The following is a 24,728-nucleotide window of genomic DNA, read 5'->3' on the forward strand; positions in this document are numbered from 1 at the left end:
GCTTTATTTTCAACAGGGGCTTTTATACCCTAAGTTGCACATAGAGGATGAAATCATGCAAAGTCAGCAGTCTTTGATCCTTATCGAAACCAGGGTTTCTTTTCCTGCAAATTTATCGGTATACAAATGGTTTAGGTGATTTACATCATCTTCTGGTCAAAAGGCCTATTAATATTTTATGACTCTTGACAAAGGTTTGTCAATCCATAAGACTTATTTTCTCTAAGAGTAATTATTTTAAGGTTTGGCACCATCCTCCGAAGGTGTTAGATAAAGTTGCATTCCTATAGGGCAGAGGTGCAGTGGGTTTACAACAAAGGAAAGAATTTATTACCTTAAGGGTCTAAAGTTGCTGACACCAAGGCCACTACTTATTTTTCTACATACCAAGTATATTAATTAATACACATTCAAGGATACAAAATAGGGGATGTGGAAACTTGGCAGCAAGCATTGGCTCATCAATGAAATCTTTTGCTAGTTTTATTCTGACAAGTTTCTAACTCTCTGAGAGGCTCTAAGCTATTTGAATATCTTAAGCTTCCCACGCCTCTCGCGGCTGGGAGACTGTAAACAATTGTATGCATAGCTGTAGGAATCCGGGTAAATTTGTCAGGCGAGTTAGAGAGCTATCTGAGGGGTTTGGATTTAAACACTCCCATTATGCCCAGGAACTTTATTAACTGGAGCTGTAAGTTAACTCTTTTTCAGAGAGAGTGAAATGCTGGTGGGGGACAGCCCCCGTAAAGTCAGAGGTGAGAGCACAAAGCAGTAAAGTAGGCAGACTCTGGTTTTGGGGGGTAGATGCTCAAGAATATCCAGGGGGACTCCTGAGGCTCGATCCTGCCTTTGCGTATGCTGAGCCTCCTTCCTCATGACCTTTGCCACAGGTGGAGTTCCTCATGCTGGCTCCTGGCACATCACCAACTCCCAGAGTTCACCCAGACTCATATCCATCGAGTCAGTGATGCCATCCAACCATCTCATCCTCTGTCGTCCCCTTCTCCTCCTGTCCCCAATCCCTCCCAGCATCAGAGTCTTTTCCAGTGAGTCAACTCTTCGCATGAGGTGGCCAAAGTACTGGAGTTTCAGCTTTAGCATCATTCCTTCCAAAGAAATCCCAGGGCTGATCTCCTTCAGAATGGACTGGTTGGATCTCCTTGCAGTCCAAGGGACTCTCAAGAGTCTTCTCCAACACCACAGTTCAAAAACATCAATTCTGGGGTGCTCAGCCTTCTTCACAGTCCAACTCTCACATCCATACATGACCACAGGAAATACCATAGCCTTGACCAGACGGACCTTTGTTGGCAAAGTAATGTCTCTGCTTTTGAATATGCTATCTAGGTTGGTCATAACTTTCCTTCCAAGGAGTAAGCGTCTTTTAATTTCATGGCTGCAGTCACCATCTGTAGTGATTTTGGAGCCCAGAAAAATAAAGTCTGACACTGTTTCCACTGTTTCCCCATCTATTTCCCATGAAGTGATGGGACCGGATGCCATGATCTTCATTTTCTGAATGTTGAGCTTTAAGCCAACTTTTTCACTCTCCACTTTCACTTTCATCAAGAGGCTTTTTAGTTCCTCTTCACTTTCTGCCATAAGGGTGGTGTCATCTGCATATCTGAGGTTACTGATATTTCTCCCGGCAATCTTGATTTCAGCTTGTGTTTCTTCCAGTCCAGAGTTTCTCATGATGTACTCTGCATATAAGTTAAATAAGCAGGGTGACAATATATAGCCTTGACGTACTCCTTTTCCTATTTGGAACCAGTCTGTTGTTCCATGTCCAGTTCTAACTGTTGCTTCCTGACCTGCATACAAATTTCTCAAGAGGCAGGTCAGGTGATCTGGTATTCCCATCTCTTTCAGAAAGGAAAGGTACACCCATTTAAATGCAGAGTTCCAAAGAATAGCAAAGAGAGATAAGAAAGCCTTCCTCAGAGATCAATGCAAAGAAATAGAAGAAAACAATAGAATGGGAAAGACTAGAGAGCTCTTCAAGAAAATTAGAGATACCAAGGGAACATTTCATGCAAAAATGGGCACAATGCAGGACAGAAATGGTATGGACCTAGCAGAAGCAGAAGATATTAAGAAAAGGTGGCAAGAATACACAGAAGAACTATACAAAAAAGATCTTCCTGACCCAGATAATCACTATGGTGTGATCACTCACCTAGAGCCAGACATCCTGGAATGTGAAGTCAAGTGGGCCCTAGGAAGCATCACTATGAACAAAGCTAGTGGAGGTGATAGAATTCCAGCTGAGTTATTTCAAGTCCTAAAAGATGATGCTATTTAAGTGCTGCGCTCAATATGCCAGCAAATTTGGAAAACTCAACAGTGGCCACAGAACTGGAAAAGGCCAGTTTTCATTCCATTCCCAAAGAAAGGCAATGCCAAAGAATGCTCAAACTACCACACAATTGCACTCACCTCACACGCTAGGAATGCTCAAAATTCTCCAAGTGAGGTTTCAACAGTACATGAACCATGAACTTCAAGATATTCAAGCTGGTTTTAGAAAAGGCAGAGGAACCAGAGATCAAATTGCCAACATCCGCTGGATCATGGAAAAAGCAAGAGAGTTCCAGAAAAACATCTATTTCTGCTTTATTGACTATGCCAAAGCCTTTGACTGTGTGGATCACAATAAACTGTGGAAAATTCTGAAAGAGATGGGAATACCAGACCACCTGACCTGCCTCTTGAGAAATCTGTATGCAGGTCAGGAAGCAACAGTTAGAACTGGACATGGAATAACACACTTGTTCCAAATAGAAAAAGGAATACGTCAAGGCTGTATATTGTCACCCTGCTTATTTAACTTCTATGCAGAGTACATCATGAGAAACACTGGGCTGGATGAAGCACAAGCTGGAATCAAGATTGCTGGGAGAAATATTAATAACCTCAAATATGCAGATGACATAACCCTTATGTCAGAAAGCGAAGAACTAAAGAGCCTCTTGATGAAGGTGAAAGAGGAGAGTGAAAAAGTTGGCTTAAAGCTCAACATTCAGAAAACTAAGATCATGGCATCTGTTTCATCACTTCATGGCAAATAGATGGGGAAACAGTGTCAGACTTTATTTTTTTGGCCTCCAATTACTGTAGATGGTTACTGCAGCCATGAAATTAAGAGACACTTACTCCTTGGAAGAAAAGCTATGACCAACCTAGACAGCATATAAAAAGCAGAGACATTACTTTGCCAACAAAGGTCCGTCTAGTCAACCCTATGGTTTTCCCATAATCATGTATGGATGTGAGAGTTGTACTATAAAGAAAGCTGAGCACCAAAGAGTTGATGTCTTTGAACTGTAGTGTTGACTCTTGAGAGTCCCTTGGACTGCAAGGAGATCCAACCAGTCCATCCTAAAGGAAATCAGTCCTGAGTGTTCATTGGAAGGAATGATACTGAAGCTGAAACTCCCAATACTTTGGCCACCTGATACGAAGAGCTGACTCATTTGAAAAGACCCTAATGCTGGGAAAGATAGAAGGCAGGAGAAGGGGACGACAGAGGATGAGATGGTTGGATGGCATCACCAACTCAATGGACATGAATTTGAGTAAACTCCAGGAGTTGGTGATGGACAGGGAGGCCTGGTGTGCTGTGGTTCATGGGGTCACAAAGAGTCGTAAGCAACTGAGCGACTGAACTGAATTTGTTAAAATCTTGTTCTCTTTGGCACAACAGCTATACCACTCTTATTGTCTTATACGTACATCTTCTCTGTTGTTAAAGACCTCACACACACAGTCTTCCTTTCTACCTCAAATTTTGGCCTTATCCTGAGTGACTTTAGTATTCATATGGATGTCTATTTCTTCAAGACGTTGACCTCTTCAACTGAAGTGAGCATCTTTTTAACTAATCAGCTCCTGTTGTCACACCATGGGCTTTGGTCTCACCTGAAGATGGCCCACCTCTGAAATTATGAATGAAGACATACATATTTGTTCAAAATTTTGCCAACTACCTGACCTTTGAGCGTCCCTACTCTCTCTTTCCTTTGACGTCAGCATGACCTGTTTTTACTTCCTTCCCTATCCAACTTTCTTAGTCTCTAGCTTATTTCATTCACTCTCTTATCATTATCTTTTATTCCCTTGCTCTGTTGTCCTTCTGTCCCTGTCTGGGCAAAATCCCAAACTAATCTATCTCTTCTTGCCTATACTAGCTCTACTGAGCCCTGCTTGGGAAAAAAAATACACACTTTTATAGATCGCCGCCATCGGGGAGATGGGAAGATGAAGAAGGATAGATAACTACAATTGCATATTATTGAAGGATGTCACACATTTTTTCTGCTTAATTAGAAGCATATAAAACTCTGTTAGATAGGATGCCAGGTCATTATAAATTCTATTTACTGATAAGAAACTGAGGTGTAGGTGAATTAAATGCTGTGCCCAGTGTCAAATAGCTGGTAAATGTCAGAATAGCAACTCAAAACCAGGCCTTCTTACTAGAGATTCAGTATTTTGTCCAGAATGGTTCAGTCTCCTATGACTTACTTTTGAAGACTCTTATGCTTTCCGGGAGTTGGTGATGGACAGGGAGGCCTGGCGTGCTGCAATTCATGGGGTCGCAAAGAGTCGGACACGACTGAGCGACTGATCTGATCTGATGCTTTCTGAACCTCCTGGTGGTTCTGCTACAAGTCATCATATATTAATTTCCTTAAATTTTAAAGCATTTAAGGCTGATGCATTATTTTCCCCCTCTGTATTTACTATAGTTGTTGCCATTGTTAGCTTTTAAAATTAAAGCATGTACATAATTGTATATTCATTTTAATCAGTATATCTGTTGCTCATTGATGTATTATAGGCACATTTCTAAGTGGTTTCTTATTTATTATAATTGCTTTACATTTGCTCTTGTAGACTTTCCTCTGGGGTGTTCAAACATGATGCAAATAAAGGCTGTTTTAGTCATTATATTCTGTGAAGTATAATAGAAAACATGAAAGCCAGCATACTTGTTCTTAGAGATATTTAAGAAAAGAGTAGACAACTATTTGTGTTAGATGATTTAAAGTTTTAGACTTCCAATCCCAATTTTTTTGGTGCTCTGTCTTGTCTCTGGTTATCTCAAAGGACTGCTGGAAAGTCTCCAAGCTAAATTAAATTTATTTCTTTAAGTATAAAAGTTTACAAAGCCTAAGAGGCACAGTTCCAAATTAAGAGATTAAAAACATTGTCTAATCTCTTTATGTATGTTTTTTTCAAGTTTTTATTCATTCATTCAACAAATATTTATTAATGTCTTTTAACTGCCAGACTCTGTGCTGTGTACACTGACAAAAGATGGAATTTGCCTGTGAATTTCCCTACACTTTTGTTTATTGGGAGTTTTTAAATCACAGATTCAATTTCAGTGCTTGTAATCAGTCTGTTTGTGTTTGATATTTCTTCCTGGTTTGGTCTTGGGAGATTGTATCTTTCCAAGAGTTTGTCCATTTCTTCTAGGCTGTCCATTTTGTTGACATATAGTTGCCTATAGTAAGTAGTCTCTTAGGTCCTTTGTATTTCTGTGGTGTTGGTTATAACTTCTCTTTTTTCATTTCTAATTTTATCGATTTAGGCTCTCTCCCTTTTTTTCGTCATGAATCTGGCTAAAGGTTTATCAATTTTACTTATCATTTCAAGCAATAATAATCTACATTCCAACAATTTTTGTCTTAATCCAGCAATTCCACTCCTAGGAAATACCCTTTAGAAATACTCCTATGCATATATAAAGAGACTTACAAAAATATTTATGCAACATTTTTATAGCAGAAAATTCAAACTAATCCAAATGTATAATTAATAAAAGAAAGAAAATATTATGTTTATCTAATGGAATTCCATACAATAATGAAAATGAATAAACTAGATCTGTACAGTAACTTGGGTGAATCTCACAAATAAAAAAGTTGAGAAAATAAAGCAAATGGCAGAACACATTTATATAAAGCCCAACATTGATGTATTATTTATGGAAGCATACTTACATAATAAATGCTAAAGAAATGCATGGTAATACAGTATCAAAGTAAGGATAGTGGGTATCTCTGAAGTGCAGGGTTGTGAGAAAAGACTAGTAATACTACTGGGAAGAGTAACAGGGGACTTAAATTGTATTGGTAAATATTTTTTCAGCCAAAGTGTGGATATATGGTTGTCCATTCATTATTATTTATTGCTTTTTATATATCTGAAATATTGTGTTAGGTATGTAATTTTAAGAAATAATATGTAGTTCTTGTCATGAGTTTAATGCAGGAAGGGAAGGATCAGCAGAAATATAGAATATTTATGAATAGGATAAATATTCTATTTATAGAATGAATCATGTAACTGTCTTTACAGGTCTGAAATGGTCTAATATAGGGAACTTCAAGTAACTCAGCATCTTTCAATCTGATGTACAAGGACTCCCATTGAAATATATTCAAAATAATATGGGCCACAAGGACAGGCACAATTGACTGCCAAGGCCGAATGAGGGAGGTGGTTTTTGGAAAGGTTTCAGAGAGAAAGAGAATGACATTTAACCTGGGTCTTAAAGTTTGAGAAGGAATTCGCTAAGTAGGCTGAAGAGAAGAATGCCTTCCAAATAGACAGACGTTAAGACACTTTTGCATGGGTGGAATCCTCCAGGTGGAGTATGCGGAGGTTAAAGAAGTGTAGCAGAGGAAGAGACTAAGGAGGGGAACAAAAGCAACAGCAAGTTCTCTGTATAGCATTTATTGTACATGTTATATACCTGTAAACTCATTCTGTATACCTGTAAACCCAGATGGGAAACAGGCACCTGAGAGTTAAGTAACCATGCTCTCTTTGGCAGCACATATACTAAAATTGGAACAATACAGAGATTAGCACAGCCCCTGCGCAAAGATGACACACAAATTCCTGAAGTGTTCCATATTTGTAGAGGGAGGGACCATGTGTATATCTATGGCTGATTCATGTTGAGGTTTGACAGAAAACAACAAAATTCTGTAAAGCGGTTATCCTTCAATTAAAAATAAATAAATTAGAAAAATAAAAAAGAGTTAAGTAACCTGTCCAAGGTCATAGGACTAGCAGGCGGTGGAACCAGGATTCAAACTCTTGACAGTTCAAATCCTGTCTGGTCCAGAGTCTATGCTCTTGGCTAGTAAGCTGTACTCTGAATCACTGCATGATAAGCAAAATCAGAAGAAAAGGGTGTTTTTAATGCCAGAGGAACAAGAATAAGTTTCAAAAAGAAAGGAATAGTTAGCAGTGTGAAAGACCTTAGGGAGATAAAGTAGAAATACTACACAGAGACCATTGGATTTAAAAAAAAGAAAAAATCACTTGTGCTTTAAGATGTAGTAAGGGATACCAAGATAATAGAGATGTGGGTATCTCAGTAGTGATTCAGTCCACCAGTTCTGTGGGCCAGTGATTATAATTCTCACTGTCATGTAAATATTATTAGCTCCATTTTATATGTAAAGTAACTGAGACTCAAAGATATCTGGCCTAAATTATACAATTTATTAGCGATAGAACTCAGTTTCAAACCCAGACATCCTGTCTTAAGCTATAATGCATCTTTCCATTTTACCATGCATACTCCCCACAAGCAGTGTTATACAGTTGGGTTTCATTAGTCAGTACAGGAGGTGAGGTTTACTTGTAAGAATTAACTTGCTTTTTAGCTGAATAAATCCTGTCTCAGGGTTTCCCTGGTGGCTCAGTGGTGAAGAATCCACCTGCCAATGCAAGAAATGTGGGTTTGATTCCTGGGTCAGTAAGATATGCTGGAGAAGGAAATGGCAACCCACTCCAATTTTCTTGCCTGTGAAATCCCCTGGACAAAGGACCTCAGTGGGTCATAGTCCATGGGGGTTGCAAAGAGTCAGACATGACTTAGTGACTAAACAACAAACAACAAATCCTGTCTCAACATTATAGGTAAACTAGAAGGATCCTTGAATAGAAGAATGAAATACTTTAATGAATCAGTTATGCTTTTTTTTTTTTTAATTTGAGTAAACAGATGAACTATTTCCTTGTTAGCGTAAGTGCTCCTATTTTTAATGAGTTGCAAAGTTGCTGTAGCACCTCATCCCTTGGTGTAATCCACTTCCTCCTTCTTAACCAACATATATTTATCAGCTGTGTACTAAGGATACAAAAATACATGAACTGTGAACTTCCTGATGTTCAAGCTGGTTTTAGAAAAGGCAGAGGAACCAGAGATCAAATTGCCAACATCCGCTGGATCAGGGAAAAAGCAAGAGAGTTCCAGAAAAACATCTATTTCTGCTTTATTGACTATGCCAAAGCCTTTGACTGTGTGGATCACAATAAACTGTGGGAAATTCTGAAAGAGATGGGCGTACCAGACCACCTGACCTGCCTCTTGAGAAATCTGTATGCAGGTCAGTTAGAACTGGACATGGAACAACAGACTGGTTCCAAATAGGAAAAGGAGTACGTCAAGGCTGTATATTGTCACCCTGCTTATTTAACTTATATGCAGAGTACATCATGAGAAACTCTGGACTGGAAGAAACACAAGCTGGAATCAAGATTGCCAGGAGAAATCTCAATAACCTCAGATATGCAGATGACACCACCCTTATGGCAGAAAGTGAAGAGGAACTAAAAAGCCTCTTGATGAGTGAAACTGGAGAGTGAAAAAGTTGGCTTAAACTTCAACATTCAGAAAACGAAGACCATGGCATCCTGTGGTGTTGGAGAAGACTCTTGAGAGTCCCTTGGACTGCAAGGAGATCCAACCAGTCCATTCTGAAGGAGTTCAGCCCTGGGATTTCTTTGGAAGGAATGATGCTAAAGCTGAAACTCCAGTACTTTGGCCACCTCATGCGAAGAGTTGACTCATTGGAAAAGAATCTGATGCTGGGAGGGATTGGGGGCAGGAGGAGAAGGGGACAACAGAAGATGAGATGGCTGGATGGCATCACTGACTCAATGGATGTGAGTCTGAGTGAACTCCGGGAGTTGTTGATGGACAGGGAGGCCTGGCGTGCTGCGATTCATGGGGTTGCAAAGAGTCGGACATGACTGAGCAACTGAACTGAACTGAACTGAAGGATACAAAAATGTGAATAAGATTCTTTCCCTCAGTGAGCTTACTATCCAGGTGATAGTTGGGATAAAAAGTTATTATAATTTTATATCAGTGGTCTACCTCCTCCAAACCTATAACTCCAATCTAATCATGAGGAAAACTAGACAAATTCCAATTGAGAGATATTCTGTGAAATACTTGACCATTATTCCTCAAAGCTATCAAGGTCATCAGGCAAGAAAAGTCAGCCAAAATGAGTCTAAGATGACATGATGACAAAAATATGTTATCCTGGGAAGGGTAATAGGATCCTGAAACAGAAAAAGGATATTAAGTGAAAACCAAGGAAGCCTCAATGAAATGTGGACTTCAGTTAATGGTATATCCATATTGGTTCATTAATTATAACAAATGTACCATACTAATGTAAGATGCTACTAATAGGGGAAACTGTGCAGAATCTATGGGAACTCTGAACTATCTTTGTAGATGTCTGTAAATCTAAAATTGTTCTTAAATAAAAGCTTATTTGTAAAAAGCAATAATAAAGTCAAAATAATTGTATATGCTATTTCTTTGGAATTTAATTAAAACACATTTCTTCATAAAATGTTCCCAATTTGGTTGACATGTATGATGGGACTGACAACCTGCAATCTGTTGATAGCTGCATGTGCTACATGTGTATGCTAGTACATGCCGTATAAACTTTTTCTATTTCAGTGTCTTATACATGTAGATGGGCTTCCCTGGTGGCTCAGATGGTAAAGCATCTGCTCCAATGCAGGAGACCCAGGTTCAATCCCTGGATTGGGAAAATCCTCTGGAGAAGGGAATGTCAAACCACTCCAGTATTCTTGCCTGGAGAATTCCGTGGACAGAGGAGCCTGGCAGGCTATGGTCCATGGGGTTGCAAAGAATGCGAAGTCAAGTCGGCCTTAGGAAGCATCACTACGAACAAAGCTAGCAGAGTTGATGGAATTACAGTGGAGCTCTTTCATATTCTAAAAGATGATGTTGTGAAAGTGCCGCATTCAGTATGCCAGCAAATTTGGAAAACTCAGCAGGGACCACAGGACTAAGAAAGGTCAGTTTTCATTCCATTCCCAAAGAAAGGCAATGCCAAAGAATGTTCAAACTACTGCACAATTGCACTCATCTCACACACTAGCAAAGTAATACTCAAAATTCTCCAAGCGAGGCTTCAATAGCACGTGAACCTTGAAATTCCAGATGTTCAAGCTGGATTTAGAAAAAGCGAGGAACCAGAGATCAAATGGTCATCATCTGTTGGATCATTGAAAAAGCAAGAAAAAGCAAGAAGAAAAAAATCTTACTTTTGCTTTATTGACTATGCCAAAGCCTTTGACTCTGTGGATCACAAAAAAAACTGTGGAAAATTCTTAAAGAAATGGTAACACCAGACCACCTGACCTGCCTCCTGAGATATCTGTATGCAGGTCAAGAAGCAACAGTTAGAACTGAATGTGGGACAACAGACTGGTTCCAAATCGGGAAAGGAGTACATCTAGGCTGTATATTGTCATCCTGCTTATTTAACTTACATGCAGGGTACATCATGGGAAATGCCAGGCTGGATGAAGCACAAGCTGAGATCAAGATTGCTGGGAGAAATATCAATAACCTCAGATATGCAGATGACATGACTCTTATGGCAGAAAGTGAAGAAGAACTATAGAGCTTGATGAAAGTGAAAGAGGAGAGTGAAAAAGTTGGCTTAAAACTCAACATTCAGAAAACTAAGATCATGGCATCTGGTCCCATCACATCATGGCAAATAGATGGGAAACAGTGGAAACAGTGACAGACCTTATTTTCTTGGGCTCCAAAATCACGGCAGATGGTGACTGCAGCCATGAAATTAAAAGATGCTTGCTCCTTGGAAGAAAGCTATGACCAATCTAGACAGCATATTCAAAAGCAGAGACATTACTTTGCCAACAAAGGTCCATCTAGTCAAGGCTATGGTTTTTCCAGTGGTCATGTATGGATGTGAGAGTTGGACTATAAAGAAAGCTGAGCACCGAAGAATTAATGCTTTTGAACTGTGATGTTGAAGAAGACTCTTGAGAGTCCATTGGACTGCAAGGAGATCCAACCAGTCCATCCTAAAGGAAATCAGTCCTGAGTGTTCATTGGAAGGACTGATGCTGAAGCTGAAACTCCCAATACTTTGGCCACTTGGTGGGAAGAACTGACTCATTTGAAAAGACCCTGATGCTGGGAAAGATTGAAGGCAGGAGGAGAAAGGGACGACAGAAGATGAGGTGGTTGGATGGCATCACCAACTCGATGGACGTGAGTTTGAATGAGCTCTGGAACTTGGTGATGAACAAGGAAGCCTGGCGTGCTGCAGTCCATGGGATCAGAAAGAGTCGGACACGACTGAGTGTCTGGACTGACTGATATGTAGATGACAGAAGTATGCTAACTCCTAATCAACAGAGAGAACTCAGACAAAGGTAAAAACTTACCACATAATATTGCTTGTTAATTGAAACCACGAAACACTTATTTGGAGGGATTGTAGCTAAGTACTCACACTGGCTTGCGAGCAGACATAATTCAGTTCATATAGGAATGTTACTTTATTAAGCTGTTTGTGTGATACTATAAAAAGGTGCGGTTACTTATTATCCCTATATATGAGTGTGAGTTGGATAGTTATTTTTTCTACAAATGCTTTATAAGATTAGTGTGATTCTTGAATGACATCAACTTAAAAGTCCTAAATTTAGTTTTAAGAAAAAACTTCTTGAGAAATCGCTTAATCATAGTTTATATTAATAGTTCTTTTACTAAAAGCATCTTGCTCATCAGGTATAGTTGTGCCTGCATTTATACTCTTTTTTTTTGGCTGTAGTGGATCTTCATTGTGGTGTGCGGGCTATCTCTAGTTTGGGTGCACAGGGGCTTCTGTAGCTGCAGAGCATGGGCTTCTCCTTGCAGTGCACAGTCTTCTCTTTTTGCACAGCACAGGCTCCAGAGCACGTGCGCTCTCTGGTTGCAGCATGCCAGCTTAGCTGCTGCTTGGCATATGGAATCTTAATTTCCTAACCTGGGATCAAACCGGTGTCTCCTTCATTGAAAGGCGGATTCTTAACCACTGGACCAACAGGGAAGTCCTAAGGGAAACCACTCACAGAAATTTGTCTTCAAAGTACATATTCTGTAAATAATTATTTAATGACTAGATGTCCTGTCTGTATAGAAAGCTTAGAAAATAATACTGACAAATACCAGTAGAGCTAGCAATTCTCTTTCTTCTTTATTGATCCAGAGCCTACTCTTCAAACGCCACAACTCTTAACCCTCTTACTTCCACACCACCTCCAACGTAATTATTTAATGCAGCTTTCTTAATGAGTAAACAAGGATTGCTTATTTGGGCTGAATTCTGTTAACTGCCTTAATAGTAAATGGATTTTTTAATAAAGAGCCTCTTGATGAAAGTGAAAGAGGAGAGTGAAAAAGTTGGCTTAAAGCTCAACATTCAGAAAATTAAGATCATGGCATCCAGTCCCATCACTTCATGGCAAATAGATGGGGAAACAGTAGAAACAGTGGCTAACTTTATTTTTCTGGGCTCCCAAATCACTGCAGATGATGATTGAAGCAATGAAATTAAAAGACACTTCTTGAAAGAAAAGTTATGACCAACCTAGACAGCATATTCAAAAGCAGAGACATTACTTTGCCAGCAAAGGTCCATGCAGTCAAGACTATGGTTTTTCCAGTGGTCATGTATGGATGCGAGAGTTGGACTGTGAAGAAAGCTGAGCGCTGAAGAATTGATGCTTTTGAACTGTGGTGTTGGAGAAGACTCTTGAGAGTCCCTTGGACTTTAAGGAGATCCAACCAGTCCATTCTAAAGGAGATCAGTCCTGGGTGTTCATTGGAAGGACTGATGTTGAAGCTGAAACTCCAGTACTTTAGCCACCTGATGTGAAGAGCTGACTCATTTGAAAAGACCCTGATGCTGGGAAAGATTGAGGGCAGGAGGAGAAGAGGACGACAGAGGATGAGATGGTTGGATGGCATCACCGACTCAATGGACATGAGTTTGAGTAAACTCCGGGAGTTGGTGATAGACAGGGAGGCCTGGCATGCTGTCGTTCTTGGGGTCGCAAAAAGTCAAACACAACTGAGCAAATGAACTGAACTGAACTGAATGCTGACCTTGATAGTTAGGTGTCAAAGTTATCTTCTTGAAAAGAGCTAGTTGAATTTGGTAATGTTAAATTAATATTTTGTTGACTTCTTTATTCTCAACACTAGCAAGTTGCTTTTAATATGTTAAATCCCATAATCATTACATTTAAATAAATCATTATCTGAATTAGAAACGTCAGTTCAATCAGTCTACTAATCTGTTGGTAGTTTCTGATTATTATTAGTGAAAACCTATATTTAGTTGCTTGATATAGTAAGTGTTCAAATAATAAATGCTTAATGCATGTTCAGTTCAGTTCAGTTGCTCAGTTGTGTCCAACCCTTCACGACCCCACGAATCACAGCACGCCAGGCCTCCCTGTCCATCAACAGCTCCCAGAGTTCACTCAAACTCATGTCCATCGAGTCGGTGATGCCATCCAGCCATCTCATCCTCTGTCGTCCCCTTCTCCTCCTGCCCCCAATCCCTCCCAGCATCAGGGTCTTTTCCAATGAGTCAACTCTTCGCATGAGGTGGCCAAAGTATTGGAGTTTCAGCTTTAGCATCAGTCCTTCCAGGACTGATCTCCTTCAGGATGGACTGGTTGAACCTCCTTAAAGTCCGAGGGACTGTCAAGAGTCTTCTCCAACAGAGGGTGTAGAGAAAAGGGAACCCTCTTACACTGTTGGTGGGAATGCAAACTAGTACAGCCACTGTGGAGAACAGTGTGGAGATTCCTTAGAAAACTGGAAATAGAACTGCCTTATGATCCAGCAACCCCACTGCTGGGCATACACACTGAGGAAACCAGAAGGGAAAGAGACACGTGTACCCCAATGTTCATCGCAGCACTGTTTATAATAGCCAGGACATGGAAGCAACCTAGATGTCCATCAGCAGATGAATGGATAAGAAAGCTATGGTACATATACACAATGGAGTATTACTCAGCCATTAAAAAGAATACATTTGAATCAGTTCTAATGAGGTGGATGAAACTGGAGCCTATTATACAGAGTGAAGTAAGCCAGAAAGAAAAACACCAATACAGTATGCTGCTGCTGCTGCTGCTGCTAAGTCGCTTCAGTCATGTCTGACTCTGTGCGACCCCATTGACGGCAGCCCACCAGGCTTCCCTGTCCCTGGGATTCTCCAGGCAAGAACACTGGAGTGGGTTGCCATTTCCTTCTCCAATGCATGAAAGTGAAAAGTGAAAGTGAAGTTACTCAGTCGTGTCCGACTCTAGCGACCCCATGGACTGCAGCCTACCAGGCTCCTCCATCCATGGGATTTTCTAGGCAAAAGTACTGGAGTGGGGTGCCATTGTACTAACACATATATATGGAATTTAGAAAGATGGTAACAGTAACCCTGTATACGAGACAGCAAGAGAGACATTGATGTATAGAACAGTCTTATGGACTCTGTGGGAGAGGGAGAGGGTGGGAAGATTTGGGAGATGGCATTGAAACATGTATAATATCATGTATGAAACAAGTCGCCAGTCCAGGTTCAATGCACAATACTGGATGCTTGGGGCTGGTGCACTGGGATGACCCAGAGGGCTGGTATGGGGAGGGAGGAGGGAGGAGGGTTCAGGATGGGGAACACATGTATACCTGTGGCAGATTCATTTTGATATTTGGCAAAACCAATACAATATTGTAAAGTTTCAAAAATAAAATTTAAAAAAAAAAAGAGTCTTCTTCAACACCACAGTTCAAAAGCATCAATTCTTCAGCGCTCAGCTTTCTTCACAGTCCAACTCTCACATCCATACATGATCACTGGAAAAACCATAGCCTTGACTGTATGGCAGAGTAATGTCTCTGCTTTTGAATATGCTACCTAGGTTGGTCATAACTTTCCTTCCAAGGAGTAAGCGGTCTTTTAATTTCATGGCTGCAGTCACCATCTGCAGTGACTTTGGAGACCAAAAAAATAAAGTCTGACACTGTTTCTACTGTTTCCCCATCTATCTGCCATGAAGTGATGGGACCAGATGCCGTGATCTTAGTTTTCTGAGTTAAATCCAAATCTGAATTAATGGACTATATTCATGATTTTTTCTTTGTGTGCTCCTGTACTTATTATTGAGAAAGAACTGTATTTTACACTGATCATATTTTGGAAATGACTTTGTTGTCTGATGGGTAGGGAGTTTAAATCCCTTGTCTGCCATCTGTGACCTACCAAAAAGATCCCTAGATCATTCCATTGATCAGACAGGTTAAGAAGTCCCAGATGTATCTGTAGGTCTTATCTTTTCTGCAGATTTGTAGGTCTTGTCTTTGCTTCTGATATCCTGGAAGACAAGGTAGCCCCTTAAATTTTTGGTGCCCAGAATGGTGGAATCTGATACAGTGGTAGGCTCATCAGTTCAGTTCAGTTCAGTCGCTCAGTCATGTCCGACTCTTTGCAACCCCATGAATCGCAGCACGCCAGGCCTCCCTGTCCATCACCAACTCTCAGAGTTCACTCAGACTCATCCATTGAGTCAGTGATGCCATCCAGCCATCTCATCATCTGTCGTCCTCTTCTCCTCCTGCCCCCAATCCCTCCCAGCATCAGAGTCTTTTCCAATGAGTCAACTCTTCGCATGAGGTGGCCAAAGTACTGGAGTAAGCGTCTTTTAATTTCATGGCTGCAATCACCATCTGCAGTGATTTTGGAGCCCAAAAAAAGAAAGTCTGACACTGTTTCCACTGTTTCCCCATCTATTTCCCATGAAGTGATGGGACCAGATGCCACCATGATCTTCGTTTTCTGAATGTTGAGCTTTAAGGCAACTTTTTCACTCTCCACTTTCACTTTCATCAAGAGGCTTTTTAGTTCCTCTTCACTTTCTACCATAAGGGTGGTGTCTTCTGCATATCTGAGGTTATTGGTATTTCTCCCGGCAATCTTGATTCCAGCTTGTGCTTCTTCCAGCCCAGCGTTTCTCATGATGTACTCTGCATATAAGTTAAATAAGCAGGGTGACAATATACAGCCTTGACGTACTCCTTTTCCTATTTGGAACCAGTCTGTTGTTCCATGTCCAGTTCTAACTGTTGCTTCCTGAGCTGCATATAGGTTTTTCAAGAGGCAGGTCAGGTGGTCTGGTATTCCAATGTCCTTCAGAATTTCCCACAATTTATTGTGATCCTACATAGTCAAAGGCTTTGGCATAGTCAATAAAGCAGAAATAGATGTTTTTCTGGAACTCTCTTGCTTTTTCAATGATCCAGCAGATGTTAGCAATTTGATCTCTGGTTCCTCTGCCTTTTCTAAAACCAGCTTGAATATCAGGAAGTTCACGGTTCACCTATTGCTGAAGCCTGGCTTGGAGAATTTTGAGCATTACTTTACTAGCGTGTGAGATGAGTGCAATTGTGTGGTAGTTTGAACATTCTTTGGCATTGCCTTTCTTTGGGATTGGAATGAAAACTGACTTTTTCCAGTCCTGTGGCCATTGCTGAGTTTTCCAAATTTGTTGGCATATTGAGTGCAGCACTTTCACAGCATCATCTTTCAGGATTTGGAATAGCTCAACTGGAATTCTGTCACCTCCACTAGCTTTGTTCGTAGTGATGCTTTCTAAGGCCCACTTGACTTCACATTCCAGGATGTCTGGCTCTAGGTGAGTGATCACACCATCGTGATTATCTTGGTCATGAAGATCTTTTCTGTACAGTTCTTTTGGGTATTCTTGCCCCCTCTTCTTAATATCTTCTGCTTCTGTTAGGTCCATACCATTTCTGTGTTCCCTTGGTATCTCTAATTTTCTTGAAGAGATCTCTAGTCTTTCCCATTCTATTGTTTTCCTCTATTTCTTTGCATTGATCGCTGAGGAAGGCTTTCTTATCTCTTCTTGCTATTCTTTGGAACTCTGCATTCAGATGCTTATATCTTCCCTTTTTTCCTTTCCTTTTCACTTCTCTTCTTTTCACAGCTATTTGTAAGGCCTCCCCAGACAGCCATTTTGCTTTTTTGCATTTCTTTTCCATGGGGATGGTCTTGATCCCTGCCTCCTGTACAATGTCATGAACCTCCGTCCATGGTCCATCAGGCACTCTATCAGATCTAGTCCCTTAAATCTATTTCTCACTTCCACTGTATAATCATAAGGGATTTGATATAGGTCATACCTGAATGGTCTAGTGGTTTTCCCTAGTTTCTTCAATTTAAGTCTGAATTTGGCAATAAGGAGTTCATGATCTGAGCCACAGTCAGCTCCCAGTCTTGTTTTTGCTGACTGTATAGAGCTTCTCCATCTTTGGCTGCCAGGAATATAATCAATCTGATTTCTGTGTTGGCCGTCTGGTGATGTCCATGTGTAGAGTCTTGTCTTGTGTTGTTGGAAGAGGGTGTTTGCTATGACCAGTGCATTCTCTTGGCAAATCTCTATTAGTCTTTGCCCTGCTTCATTCCATATTGCAAGGCCAAATTTGCCTGTTACTCCAAGTGTTTCTTGACTTCCTACTTTTGCATTCCAGTCCCCTATAATGAAAAAGACATCTTTTTTGGATGTTAGTTCTAAAAGGTCTTGTAGGTCTTCATAGAACCATTCAACTTCAGCTTCTTCAGCATTACTGGTTGGGGCATAGACTTGGATTACTGTGATATTGAATGGTTTGCCTTGGAACTGAACAGAGATCATTCTGTCATTTTTGAGATTGCATCCAAGTACTGCATTTCAGACTCTTGTTGACCATGATGGCTACTCCATTTCTTCTAAGGGATTTCTGCCCACAGTAATAGATATAACAGTCATCTGAGTTAAATTCACCCATTCCAGTCCATTTTAGTTCGCTGATTCCTAGAATGTCGACGTTCACTCTTGCCATCTCTTGTTTGACCACTTCCAATTTGCCATGACTCATGGACCTAACATTCGAGGTTCCTATGCAATATTGCTCTTTACAGCATTGGACCTTGCTTCTATTCCAGTCACATCCACAGCTGGGTATTGTTTTTGCTTTGGCTCCATCCCTTCATTCTTTCTGGAGTTATTTCTCCACTGATCTCCTATAACCTACTGACCTGGGGAGTTCCCCTTTCAGTATCTTATCATTTTGCCTTTTCATACTGTTCATGGGGTTCTCAAGGCAAGAATACTGAAGTGGTTTGCCATTCCCTTCTCCAGTGGACCACATTCTGTCAGACCTCTCCACCATGACCCGCCCATCCTGGGTGGCCCCATAGGGCATGGCTTAGTTTCATTGAGTTACACAAGGCTGTGTGTGTGATTAGATTGACTAGTTTTCTGTGATTATGGTTTCAGTGTATCTGCCCTCTGATGCCCTCTTGCAACACCTACCGTCTCAGTTGGGTTTCTCTTACCTTGGATGTGGGGTATCTCTTCATGGCTGCTCCAGCAAAGTGCAGCCGCTGCTCCTTACCTTTGACCAGGGGTATCTCCCACCACCGCCCCTCCTGACCTTGAACATGGAATAACTCCTCTAGGCCCTCCTGCGCCTGCACAGCCACTGCTCCTTGGACGTGGGGTAGCTCCTCTCAGCTGCTCCTGTGCTGTCGCAGCCTGGCACTCTCGGCTGATGCCCCTGACCTCGGACGCAGGGTAGCTCCTCTCGGCCGTTCCCGTGCCGTCGCCGCCTGGCACTCTTGGCCAATGCCCCTGACCTCGGACGCGGGGTAGCTCCTCTCGGCCGTGCTTGTGCCCCATCGCAGCTGGTTCAAAAACACGTATTAAGAAATGACAAATACCCTGACCTGGAGATCATTTCTGTAGATTTGGGGTAGATCGTGGTGATCCTTTTGAAACAGGCAGTGTATTTTTAAATAGTAGTAGTGTATTAACACTTTTTGGTTTTAAAGGGCAGAAATCCAACATAAATGAATTGCAGCCAAAGGAGGAGAAAAGGGAATTTATTGCTTCACTCAATTTGAAATAGGACCTGGGGAAGGGCCTGGGGAAGGGAGGTATTAATCTGCTTCTTGCTTCTGGATTGTATCCTAGCTTTATCGGGCAAAGAATGCATAACAGATGCTTGGGGGAACCCTAGGGTATTCAGGAGAACTCTTATGCTTCTGTCTTATCCATAGCTGTGGGTCCTGCCTTTCTGCCTTTGTACCATTCTTATTTTAGCCCTGGGTAGTTTCCCATCTCAGCAAGGATCGTGTGCAGGCTCTAGGCAAAAGGAATCTTTTTTACAAAAGTAGTATTTTCTCCCCAGCTTTCAGATTGACCAGTTCAACTCAGTACTGATAATCTCCAATGTGCACTAGTATGATCTTACAGATTGTAAATATTTTGGATATCTCCTCTATTTCATATTTGTTTTTTTATAGAAACGGATTGAAACCCATCTGTATAGCTAGTGCATCCTGTGTTTTCTCTACCGCGTCTCTTTTTGTAGTGTGCCTTAGTAGTGGTGAGTCCTGGTAAAAAAGACCACGGCTCAGTGAACTGTCTCCCACTACGTGAGAATGGCCAACCTCAGCATGAGATGGAGGTCTGCACTGTGTGATCCCCAGTCTTGATCCAGTCAGTTCTACGTTTTAAGGACTCATTTATACCACCCCTCTTCTGTGTACCAGTTTCTGTCTCATAAGGGTCTTTGGATGGAAGTAATAGAATCAAACTCTGGTTAACTTAACAAAACTTATAATTTTAACCATTTTTAAGCATACAATTTACTGATATTAAGTACATTCACTTTGTTTTGCAAGCATCACCACCATCCGTCTCCAGAACTTTTTTCATCTTACTAAACTGAAACTCTGTACCCATTAAATAATAACTCTCTGTTCCTCCTTCCCTCCAGCCCCTGCCCCACCATTCTTTCTGTCTCTATGGTTTTGACTACTCCAGATTTCTCAAATGAGTGGACTCACACAGTATTTGTCCTCTTGTGACTGGTTTATTTCACATAACATAATGTCCTCAAGATCATCTGTATTATTGCTTATAGAACTTTTAATGAACTAGCTCATCTAACGTTTTGACCTCTTGTCACTTTTCTCCTTGCTTTCTGTGCATCAGTCATACTTCCTTTCTTTCTGTTTTGTGGGCCTCTCATGCCCCATCTCCTTTACATGCCTTTTACTCTCTCTAGAATGTTCGTTCCCCTTCTTTGCCTGGTTACTTTCTGCTCATTCTTTGGATTTCAACTAACACATAACTTCTTCAGGGAATCCTTCCTTCATCTCCTAGAATCTATTAATCTCTGTGTTACATGATCTCATAGTACCATGTAAGTCTTTTGTAGTACTTAAAATAGTTTAAGTGAAACATCTATTTATGTTCTGTGGTTGGTGAATGTCTGTCATGGTGGGAGGGACCATGTCTTTTTTTTACTATCTAAGTTTAGCATGTGGAGCATAACAGAGAGACTGTGTCCTGAGTTCAATACTGTATCCCTGATACCAAGTATGTGATAGGTCTTTCAGTAAATAGTGTTACATATATAATAAGTATATTAAAATTCTTTGACTTAATAAATTTAGATCTGGAGATTGATGGCTTAAGGTCTTTCTGTCTCTCAGAATCTACTATCTGAGCCTTATTTGACTTGAAGAAATCTCCCTTTTGTGTGAATTTAAAAATCCTTATACATTGTTTGCCAGATGCTTAATGTTTTCACAAGTCATCCTTATTTCATCTTTAAATTTTCTATTTTTTTTGTATTATTAGTATTTGTATTTGCCAATGGGTCTTCCCCTTCTCAACTGTCACTAGTTATTTTTCTAACTTTCTAAATTACAAATCTGATCTGTTGTGGAACCTTTAGGGCAGTGCTTCTTACACTATGTCTGTTGAAGGAGCAATATTTTTCATTCATCTTAGACTAAGAAGTTTATAAATATAATAAAAATGAGTTACTAGAAACATGAAATTTCTAAAAATCTAAGCATAAACCACAAATTTTTATTAGGCTTAACAACACAAAGTTACCCATTAAATTATAATACAAAATTTCTAAGTGTTTACTCTTCAATTTCTGTACTTATTACAAACTGGTAACCATTTGCTGTTGAGAACTGTACATAAAGTACTAGACTGCCTTAGGTCTCTATGAAGGAGCACCAGGGAGAGGGTGTTAAGGTGAGGCAGAATGGATAGATTTTGCTTCCCTGCTCCCCTTCTTCCAGGTAAGCTCTGTAGTTATTGTTATTATGTTTTGCATAAAGATGTGTTTGAAAATGTTCTTTAACTGAAAAAGGTTTGAAAACTTCTAATCTGCAGCATATGTTCCTCAATCTTTATCTGATTCTAACCTAGTTTTGTAATTCAGTCACTGCTTCCTGATTTGTATCCTATGCTTGAATCATCTATCATTTTCCACAAAACATCACACAAGCCATTTTACTGCTTAGTACTTTTGTATTTCTTTTTGCTTAATTAGAATTTCCCAAACTTCCTTCTGTATCTGGAATAAGATGCTTTCCCTAAATTTTGGTTCAAAAATCACCTTCTCTGTGAAGCCTTTTCAATTCATTTAGACAAAATTGGTCTCCACCTTTAACAACTATATATTACATTGTTATAATGTGTTTGCTTATTCTGTCTCCACATAGATTAACATGGTTCAAGTCCTGTCCATCCTTACATTCCTAGCCTAGGGTTGGGCACATAAACTAGTTAATAAATATTAGGTGAGTAAATTGGGAAAGTCATCAATATTTTGTGCATATCTCAGGCATAGAAGCTTTCTATTTGGTCTTGGAGAAGCTGTATGATTTTCTCTTCACTAGGGAACCTATCCTTGAGTGTTCAGTTCAGTTCATTTCAGTCGCTCAGTCGTGTCCGACTCTTTGCAACCCCATGAATCGCAGCACACCAGGCCTCCCTGTCCATCACCAACTCCGGGAGTTCACCCAGACTCACGTCCATCGAGTCAGTGATGCCATCCAACCATCTCATCCTCTGTCGTCCCCTTCTCCTCCTGCCCCCAATCCCTCCCAGCATCAGAGTCTTTTCCAATGAGTCAACTCTTCACATGAGGTGGCCACAGTACTGGAGTTTCAGCTTTAGCATCATTCCTTCCAAAGAAATCCTAGGGCTGATCTCCTTCAGAATGGACTGGTTGGATCTCCTTGCAGTCCAAGGGACTCTCAAGAGTCTTCTCCAACACCACAGTTCAAAAGCATCAATTCTTCGGCGCTCAGCCTTCTTCACAGTCTAACTCTCACATCCATACATGACCACTGGAAAAACCATAGCCTTGACTAGACGGACCTTTGTTGGCAAAGTAATGTCTCTGCTTTTGAATATGCTATCTAGGTTGGTCATAACTTTCCTTCCAAGGAGTCCCTGAGTGTTATGACATATATAATAAAGGTTGAAATATTGGTCCTAGAAAAATAGAAGTATTGATCCTCATGCATTGAAGCTGTGTGTGTATGGAGTGTATAGAGAAGGAGGTTAAAACTGTATTAGCCTTGAAATTGGTTTGATTGAAAATTTTGAAATCTAATCCTTTAAATAGCACCCTTGTTTTATCTTAATTGAATTTGTCTGTTCATGCAGTTTTATGAGTGACCTATAAGTGATCTCCTATGGCAAGAGAGACCGTTGTTAAGTCGCTCAGTCATGTCTGACGCTTTGTGACCCTATGGACTGCAGCACGCCACACTTCCCTGTCCTTCACCATCTCCCAGAGCTTGCGCAAACTCATGTCCATTGAGTCAGTGATGCCATCCAACCATCTCGTCTTCTGTAATCCCCTTCTCCTGCTCTCTATCTTTCCCAGCATCAGGGTCTTTTCAAATGAGTCAGCTCTTCACATCATGTGGCCAAAGTATTGGAGCTTCAGTTTCAGCATCAGTCCTTCCAATGAATATTCAGGGTTGATTTCCTTTAGGATTGACTGGTTTGATCTCCTTGCAGTCCAGGGGACTCTCAAGAGTCATCTCCAACACCACAGTTCAAAAGCATCAGTTCTTCAGCACTCAGGCTTCTTAGTTCAGAGAGACTGGCCTATGGAAAAAGTACCAGACTTGGAGTCACATGACATAGGTGTTTCTAATCCTAGACCCAGTGGTTGCTAGCTTTGTAAACTTTACCAGTCACTTAAATCTTGTTTTCTTTTTTTTTTTTTTTTCATTTGTAATGCAGGAATACTAAGATTTGTACTTTGTACCTCACAAGGTTGTGAGGGTCAAATGAAGTAGAGTATATGAGAGTATATGAAACCCCAGAAGGTGTACTATTTACTGTCAGCTGCTTGACTTTAGAGAATTTAAAGTCTTTTTATCTTCGCTTATTTTCTTGTAAAATGGAAATCGTAATACCTGTATCATAGGTTTATTGTGAGAATTAAGTTGTTCATACAAAGTGTCTAACCAGTTGACTTCGGTGTTTGATTAACAATCATTCACATTTTCTTTAGCACACATGCTTTCTCAACCCCCACCCTGAATTAGGATTGGGTAATAATAATGATAAGTGACAAGAAACAGAGATTAATTATTTGCTTATTAAGTGCTAGTGTATGCTAAATTTTGTGCCAGTGCTGTGGGGGAAATGGAGATATAGTAGCAATGCCTAACATTTCATTTTAGCTATTAAGTATTTATTTAGCACTTACCATGTGTCAGATTCAGAGGATAAAGAAGTAAACTTGAAGCAACCCTACCCATCAAGGCTTATAATTTAGCAGAAGTATCAGACAAACAAATAAATTTTAACACTGTAGAGGGCTATAATATAGAGGAAGAAAGAATAATGTTACTTAAGAGTATGAGGAACGCTTCTCAGGAGAGGTAATATATAAACTGGGTTTTAAAGGATGCATGGAAGTTTATCAGTTGGACTGAAGTGCTAAGGAGAGAGCATTCCAGATGGAAGGTATCAGCATATGCAATGTTTGGGACTGTATAAATAGTTGAGTGCAACTATGGTATTGGGAAGATCCCCTGGAGGAGGGAACGGCAACCCACTCCAGTATTCTTGCCTGGAGAATCCCCTGGACAGAAGAGCCTAGTGGGCTATAGTCCATAGGGTCGCAAAGAGTCAGACACGACTGAAGCCCACATGCATGCACTGTGGTATTAAGGTTGAGAAGGAGTGACTGGAAATGGAGTGAGAGGTGGGCAAGGGCTGGATCATCCAAAAGACCTATACACCATTCCTAGGAGTTTAAACATCACCCTGTAGACAAAAGGGACACAGAGTTTGGAGCACAGTACAAGAGGATCTCTTATATGTTATAGGAAAATTGCATGGATGGCATCGTGAATGATGGGACTGGGGATCTTTACAGATTACTTAAATTCTTTTACGTTAACTCATCTGATTCTTCCAACAGGCCTTTGAAAGTTGGCAAAGCAGAAATTAATCCCATTTGATATATGAACCAGTGAGAATTAGAGATGACACTGGAAATTAGTCAAGGTCAGCACTTATTGAATAAAGACTAAACCCAGGCCTTTTCCCAATTTACTTTTAGTTTCACCACAATACATTGAAACTCACAGTCCCTGCCACCAAATGAAATTGACGGCTTGTTGGGGATGTGAAAGGGCAATTTTCTTTAA

At 40.5% G+C, this 24,728-nt stretch overlaps 1 protein-coding gene and 1 non-coding gene across 5 annotated transcripts in view; both read left to right on the forward strand.

Moving 5' to 3' along the window:
* SCMH1 (Scm polycomb group protein homolog 1) overlaps window positions 1–24,728 on the forward strand; it is a 224,681-nt gene that overhangs the window by 7,055 nt on the left and 192,898 nt on the right. The window lies entirely within an intron of this gene.
* On the forward strand, window positions 6,832–6,935 carry LOC113890571. Its single transcript, XR_003510535.1, has one exon. It is a non-coding gene; the product is annotated as a U6 spliceosomal RNA (small nuclear RNA).

The sequence above is a fragment of the Bos indicus x Bos taurus genome, chromosome 3 (assembly GCF_003369695.1).
Source record: "Bos indicus x Bos taurus breed Angus x Brahman F1 hybrid chromosome 3, Bos_hybrid_MaternalHap_v2.0, whole genome shotgun sequence".
NCBI lineage: Eukaryota > Metazoa > Chordata > Mammalia > Artiodactyla > Bovidae > Bos > Bos indicus x Bos taurus.